This window comes from Lolium rigidum, chromosome 2 (assembly GCF_022539505.1).
Source record: "Lolium rigidum isolate FL_2022 chromosome 2, APGP_CSIRO_Lrig_0.1, whole genome shotgun sequence".
Taxonomy (NCBI): domain Eukaryota; kingdom Viridiplantae; phylum Streptophyta; class Magnoliopsida; order Poales; family Poaceae; genus Lolium; species Lolium rigidum.
The window spans coordinates 163,454,184-163,462,592 of NC_061509.1; positions in this window are offsets into that span (position 1 = coordinate 163,454,184).

Below are 8,409 nucleotides of genomic sequence, written 5' to 3' on the forward strand. Positions count from 1 at the left end.
ATTTGGCATACATTATGCCATATCTATAACAACAAGTAATATCTAAAAGGGAAAGTTTCAGAAAATTTGAAATTTAGGGCGAAAATGATGCCATACATGATGCTGTTTTTCGAGGTTTTGACCTAAAAATCAATTGGGTATTATAAAGGGAAATAAAAAGTTCGAAAAATGTAAAAACGAAACAATCTATCTATCTATGTATAGAAGATCAGCTGTATGAAATTTGAGGTCATTTAGAGAAGGTAGAATAAATCACCTTGTTAGAAAAGCTGGTTTCAGTGAGACGAAACGGCATGCGTTTAAGCAAAGTGATTTTTTCGAACATCTCCAAATGACCCCAAATTTGCCATACATGATGCCATACGTGTAACAACAAGGAACCCTATCTAAAAAGTGTCAAAAAAGTTTTCCCAACCGTATAGCTCTATCAAAAAGAACCTCACCATGACGCTAGTATAATTTTGGGCTTAGTTACAAACTTTCGTTACCTAACCTTCAACACGAAACTTGTTTCAAATCACTTTTGGCGTACAAGAAACAAATCCCACCTTGATTCGAGCACCACAGCCTCCAAACTTTGCCGATGCCGATATCGGCATGGTCGAACGACTATGCTCGCCGCCACTCGCTAGGTCACCGTCGGGATGCACCTTCAATCCCATCCCCTCATTCGATCACCGACACACCGGAGATACCGCCGAGGCCAATGCCGAACGTACATGCCGATGCCAATGCCGAACATGCATGCACGCCGCCGTGGGCACGGCCACGCCGTCCCGCTATGCTGGACGCCACAGTACCACCGCGAGGTCTTTCCCTTCTCCACCACACTCTTCTAGCACCCATCTATACACGCCGGAAAGGAGAGACACTAGTTTTCTCTACATTGCTCGCGTTCGTGTCGGACACGGTCAGTCAAAGTTTTGAGGTAGTCATCGATGTCATCGACCATTTCTTCTCTTCTTTGCATGGTTAAACGTGTCTAGTTCATATCTATCTAATGCGTCTGGTCTCGCCTCATGCAGTTCTTTGTGGACGTCGATCTCATCTCGGCACCCCGCAGGCCACCTCCTTCGTGCCATCGATGTAGAGCTCCGTTTAAAAATCTATTCCTACCCGTGTATTGCCCCTTGTATCGGCGCCATGGCCCACTTGTCATTCGATACACCGAAGCCCCACTCGTGCGCGTTTTGGTCGTGGATACAGCGATGCTTACGGTCAAACAAAGATGGATGGTCTGACGTGTCTTTGCGGGCTCTACGTGGCCCCACTAGTTAGAAGATAACGGTCAACCATCGGGCAACCGGCCGTTACAACACCTGTGATGGTTTCAGACAAGGTCTTGGGGAAAACTGAGGAAAAAATAAGGAGTTGGGGAAAACTGAGCACAACTAAGGAACCGAGGGCATGAAAATAGAAATCCCATTTATTTTTGTAGGTTGCTTGAAAAGAAGAAGTAAAAGATAGTTTTAAGCCAATTCCCTGATAGTTCGATACAAACCCTAGAGTCTATCTTATGGGGAAAAGACGCTTGCTACAACACTCTGCACTTGAAGTACCAGCGAGTTGGTACACACGGAATTGTTGCCATTAGTATCATCCCGTGGCTTTTTTCCATGGCAACAAAGAAGTGAAATCATTGTTGTTACCAAGTGGCTATCATCGAACCTGACATGTTGTAGGCTATGGGCTCCTCGAGGAGTGGGGGCATGCTCGCTCTATTTCGTCAAGAAGGAAGCCGAGGCCGATGATGACGCGTGAAGCACACGTCCGTTGGGAACCCCATAGTAGCGAGTTTTCCCTCGTAAGAAACCAAGGTTATCGAACCAGTAGGCGATGAAGGCCACGTGACGGTTGTTGGTGAAGGAGTGTAGTGTGGCGCAACACCCGGGATTCCGGCGCCAACGTGGAACCTGCACAACACAATCAAAATACTTTGCCCCAACTTAACAGTGAGGTTGTCAATCTCATCGGCTTGCTGTAAACAAAGGATTGAACGTATGGTGTGGAGAATGATGTTTGCTTGCAAAGAATAACAGAGAACAATGATTGCAGTAGGTTGTATTTCAGATGTAAAAGAATGGACCGGGGTCCACAGTTCACTAGTGTTGTCTCTCCAATAAGATAAATAACATGTTTGGTGAACAAATTACATTTGGGCAATTGACAAATAGAGAGGGCATAACAATGCACATACATATCATGATGACTACTATGAGATTTACTTAGGGCATTACGACAAAGAACATAGACCGCTATCCAGACATGCATCTATGCCTAAAAAGTCCACCTTCGGGTTCGCATCCGCACCCCTTCCAATATTAAGTTGCAAACAACAGTACAATTGCATTAAGTACTCGTGCGTAATGTAAACAATACAAATATCCTTAGACAACGCATTGCTGTTTTATCCCTAGTGGCAACGGCACATCCACAACCTTAGAACTTTCTCGTCACTGTCCCAGCATTCAATGGAGGCATGAACCCACTATCGAGCATAAATACCCCCTCTTGGAGTTACAAGTATCAACTTGGCCGCAGCCCGTACTAGCAACGGAGAGCATGCAAGATCATAAACAACACATATATGATAGATCGATAATCAACTTGACATAGTATTCCATATTCATCGGATCCCAACAAACACAACATATAGCGTTACAAATAGATGATCTTGATCATGATAGGCAGCTCACAAGATCTAAACATGATGACATAATAGGAGAAGACAACCATCTAGCTACTGCTATGGACCCATAGTCCAAGGATGAACTACTCAAGCATCAGTCCGGAGGCGGGCATGGTGATGTAGAGCCCTCCGGTGATGATTCCCCTCTCCGGTAGGGTGCCGGAGGTGATCTTCGAACCCCCGAGATGGGGTTGACGGCGGCGGCGTCTCGGTATCTTTTCTCTTATCGTGGCTCTCGGTACTAGGGTTTTCCGATACGAAGGAATATATAGGCGAAGAGGCAGCATCGGGGAGCCGGGGGGTGGGCTCCCCACACCCGGGCGCGCCAGGGGGGTAGGCCGCGCCGCCCTATGGGGTGGCCCCCCTGCTGGCCGCCTCCGACTCTCCTTCGATGTTCTGGAATCCTCCGTGGAAAATAGGGCCGTGGGTTTTTGTTTCGTCCAATTCCGAAAATATTTCCTGTGTAGGATTTCTGATACCAAAAACAGTAGAAAACAGGAACTAGCGCTTCGGCATCTTGTTAATAGGTTAGTGCCGGAAAATGCATAAAAATGATATAAAGTGTATATAAAACATGTGACTATTGTCATAAAACTAGCATGGAACATAAGAAATTATAGATACGTTGGAGACGTATCAAGCATCCCCAAGCTTAGTTCCTACTCGCCCTCGAGTAGGTAAACGATAAAAGGAATAATTTCTGAAGTGACATGCTACCAACATGATCTTGATCAATACTATTGTAAAGTATATGAGATGAATGAAGTGATTCAAAGCAATGGTCTATAGTTTGTTAACAAATAGATAACGACTAAGCAACTGAATCATATAGCAAAGAATTTTCATGAATAGTACTTTCAAGACAAGCATCAAAAAGTCTTGCATAAGAGTTAACTCATAAAGCAATAGATTCTTAATAGAAGGTTTTGAAGCAACACAAAGGAAGATTTAAGTTTCAGCAATTGCTTTCAACTTTCAACATGTATATCTCATGGATAATTGTCAACACAAAGTAATATGATGAGTGCAAATAAGCAAGTATGTAAGAATCAATGCACACAGTTGACACACGTGTTTGCTTCTAAGATAGAAAGAAGTAGGTAAACTGACTCAACATAAAGTAAAAGAAAGGCCCTTCGCAGAGGGAAGCAGGGATTACTCATGTGCTAGAGCTTTTTATTTTGAAAACATGGAAACAATTGTGTCAACGGTAGTAATAATTCATATGGGTTATGTATAAAACTTCCTATAAGTTGCAAGCCTCATGCATCGAATACTAATAGTGCCCGCACCTTGTCCTAATTAGCTCGGATTTCCTTGGATTATCATCGCATTACATATGTTTCAACCAAGTGTCACAAAGGGGTACCTCTATGCCACATGTACAAAGGTCCAAGGAGATAAATCGCATTTGATTTCTCGATTTTGATAGATCTCAACTTGAGGACATCCATACCGGGACAACATAGAAAACGAGATAATGGACTCCTCTTTTATGCTTTACGCATTCAACAACGTATAATATTCTCATAAGAGATTTGAGGATTAATGTCCAAGCTGAAACTTCCACCATGATACATGGCTTTGGTTGGCGGCCCAATGCTCTTCTCTAACAATATGCATACTCAAACCATTTCAAATCATGGAAAATCTCCCTTACTTCAGACAAGACGAACATGCATAGCAACTCACATGATATTCAACAAAGGTGTGACAGGTTGATGGCGTCCCCAGATAACATGGTTACCGCTCAACAAGCAACTTATAAGAACTAAGATACACAAGCGACATATTCCTTACCACAATAGTTTTTAGGCTACTTTCCCATGAACTATGTATTGCAAAAACAAGGAATGAATTTTTTGAAAGGATTTAAAGGTAGCACGCAAGCAATTTACTTGGAATGGCAGAAAAATACCACATAGTAGGTAGTTATGGTGGACACAAATGGCATAGGTTTTGGATGCATGAGAAGCATTCCCTCTCAGTACAAGGCTTTGGCTAGCAAGGTTGTTTGAAGCAAACACAAGTATGAACCGGTACAGCAAAACTCACGTAAGAACATATTGCAAGCATTATAAGACTCTACACTGTCTTCCTTGTTGCTCAAACACTTTTACCAGAAAATATCTAGACCTTAGAGAGACCAATCATGCAAACAAATTTCAACAAGCTCTACGGTAGTTCTCCACTAATAAGTTTAAACTACATGATGCAAGAGCTTAAACATGATCTACTCGAGAGCTCAAAACAATTGCCAAGTATCAAATTATTCAAGACAATATACCAATTACCACATGAAGCATTTTCTATTTCCAACCAAATAGCAATAAGTGCAGTAGCTTTCAACTTTTGCCATTGAACATTAAAAGTAAAACAAAGAACACTAGTGTTCATAATGAAAAAGCGGAGCGTGTATTTCTCCCACACAAGGATTGCTAGGATCCGAATTTATTCAAACACAAACAAAAATAAAAGCACACATACGCTCCAAGTAAAGCACATAAGATGTGACGGAATAAAAATATAGTTTCACTAGAGGTGACCTGATAAGTTGTTGATGAAGAAGGGGATGCCTTGGGCATCCCCAAGCTTAGATGCTTGAGTCTTCTTGAAATATGCGGGGATGAACCACGGGGCATCCCCAAGCTTAGAATTTTCACTCTTCTTGATCATATTATATCATCCTCCTCTCTTGATCCTTGAAAACTTCCTCCACACCAAACTCAAAACAATCTCATTAGAGGGTTAGTGAATAATCAAAAATTCACATTTTCAGCAAGGACACAATCATTCCCAACACTTCCGGAAATTACCCAAGGCTACTGAAATTTAATGGAGCAAAGAAATCTACTCAAACACAGTAAAAGAGGCAATGCAAAATAAAAGGCAGAATGTGTCAAAACAGAACAGTTCGTAAAGACGAATTTTTTCGAGGCACTTAACTTGCTCAGATGAAAAAGCTCAAATTGAATGAAAGTTGCGTACATATCTGAGGATTACTCCTGAATTTTTTCAAGATTTTACGAATTTCCTACAGAGAGATCAGCTCAAATTCGTGATAGCTAAAAATTTGTTTCTGCGCAGAAATCCAAATATAGTTTCAACTTTCTATCAAAGACTTTACTTGGCACAACAATGCAATAAAGTAAAGATACAAAGGTATTGCTACAGTAGTAACAAGCACCTTGACTCAAATATAAAACAAAAATTGCAGAAATAAAATAATGGGTTGTCTCCCATAAGCGCTTTTCTTTAACGCCTTTCAGCTAGGCGCAGAAAGTGAAAATCAAGTATCATCAAGAGAAGAAGCATCAAAATTATTACCACGGGCTTTACGCCTACCCCTCTTACTCTTATTCTTACTCTTTGGTCTAGGGAATACATGACCTCATCTGGGTGTAGAGGTAAAATTTAGAGTGCCTTTCGCCACATCTATGGTTGCTCCCAAGAGTTTCAGCGAGGATCTTCCAAGTGTGATTTGTCCTGTCTCTACACATTCAATAACGAGATAGTCGGTGGATACCGTTCTTCCAAGAACGGTTGTGAACACACCTTCAGCTATTCCCTTAGGAATTATAACAGAGTTATCGGTAAGAGTTATTCCTTCTCCACCTTCAGTAAGTCCCCAAAGTGTCAAAGATTCATAAATACTTTTAGGCATAAGGAAAAACTCGGACATAATATCACAACGGGCATAAAAGTTTCACCACAAATAGCAACCTTAATAGTAGGGACCCACATTGAAGGTTCAAAGTTTACTGGAACATAATCAAAATGTTCACGAATCAGATTATACCCTTCTTTTAAACAAGATATATTTGTCTCGAGAGTGTTTAATCTATTATGAATACTAACAAGATATGAATCAAACTTATTAGCCGAGCTAGATGATTGATACGTCTCCAACGTATCTATAATTTCGATGTTCCATGCTAGTTTTATGACAATACCTACATGTTTTGCTCACACTTTATAATGTTTTTATGCATTTTCCGGAACTAACCTATTAACAAGATGCCGAAGTGCCAGTTCCTGTTTTCTGCTGTTTTTGGTTCCAGAAAGGCTGTTCGGGCAATATTCTCGGAATTCGACGAAACAAAAGCCAAACATCCTATTTCACCGAGAAGGACCAGAACACCGAAGGGGAGTCGGAGAGGAGGCCCAGGCCCTCCAAACCATAGGATGGCGCGGCCTAGAGGGGAGGCGCGCCGCCCTATGGGGTGGGCCCCCAGGCACCCCCTCGCGCCGCCTCTTCGCCTATATTATCCCTCGTGACCTAAAAACCCGACACCAATTGACGAAACTCCAGAAAGACTCCAGGGCCGCCGCCGCCATCGCGAAACTCCGTTTCGGGGACAGAAGTCTCTGTTCCGGCACGCCGCCGGGACGGGGAATTGCCCCCGGAGTCGTCTCCATCGACACCACCGTCATCTTCATCGCCATCGCTGTCTCCCATGATGAGGAGGGAATAGTTCTCCCCCGAGGCTGAGGGCTCTACCGGTAGCTATGTGGTTCATCTCTCTCTCCCATGGTGTGATCTTTATGTGATCATGAGCTTTGTATCACTATTAACCTATGTGCTACTCTAGTGATGTTATTAAAGTAGTCTATTCCTCCTCCATGATGTGATGATGACAGTGTGTGCATCATGTAGTACTTGGCGTAGGTTATGATTGTAATCTCTTGTAGATTATGAAGTTAACTATTACTATGATAGTATTGATTCGACCTATTCCCCCTTTCATAGCTATTGTTGACAGTGTGTATGCTATGTTAGTACTCGGTCTAAATTTCAATGGTCTATTATGCACTCTAGAGGTTACTTAAATATGAACTCCGGAGGTTGTGGAGCTTGTTTACTCCGGCTTGAGGTGTGCTTTTATAGCCCTACACAATGAATGGTGTTTGTTATCCCACAAGAGAGTGTGAGAAAGTAGCACAAGTGAAGAGAAGTTATTTATTTATTTGATCATTGTTGAGAGTGTCCACTAGTGAAAGTATGATCCCTAGGCCTTGTTTCCAAATATCGAATCACCGTTTATTTACTGTTCTACTGCATGTTTAGTTGCTGCCATATTTATTTCATATTGTTATTACCACTCATATTCATCCATATCACTTGCATCTTACTATCTCTTCGCCGAACTAGTGCACCTATACATCTAGCAAGTGTATTAGGTGTGTTGGGGACACAAGAGACTTCTTGTATCGTAATTGCGTGGGTTGCTTGAGAGGGATATCTTTGACCTCTACCTCCCCGAGTTCGATAAACCTTGGGTGATTCACTTAAGGGAAACTTGCTGCTGTTCTACAAACCTCTCGCTCTTGGAGGCCCAACACTATCTACAGGAATAGAAGCGTGCGTAGAAATCAAGCTATTTTCCGGCGCCGTTGTCGGGGAGGTAAGGTAAAAGGTATTCACATCCTCCGACTACTAAGCTATTTCCTAGCACTCGTTGCCGGTGTGTGAGTGCTCGAAGCTATTTCCTTTAGATCCTGCAATTATATCTTTTTGTTTCTTGTTTTTAATTTTCACTAGTTAGGCTTAATGGAAAACAACAAAAATATTAGAGATCTTTATAGTATCTATCTTGAGTTAGGACATGAGGTGTTTGAAGAGAAAATTAAAAAACCTATGGAACTTTATATGCATGATAATGGCAATGTTATTAGTATGAATGCTTTGAACACCATTGTTGCTAATGCTATGGAAAATT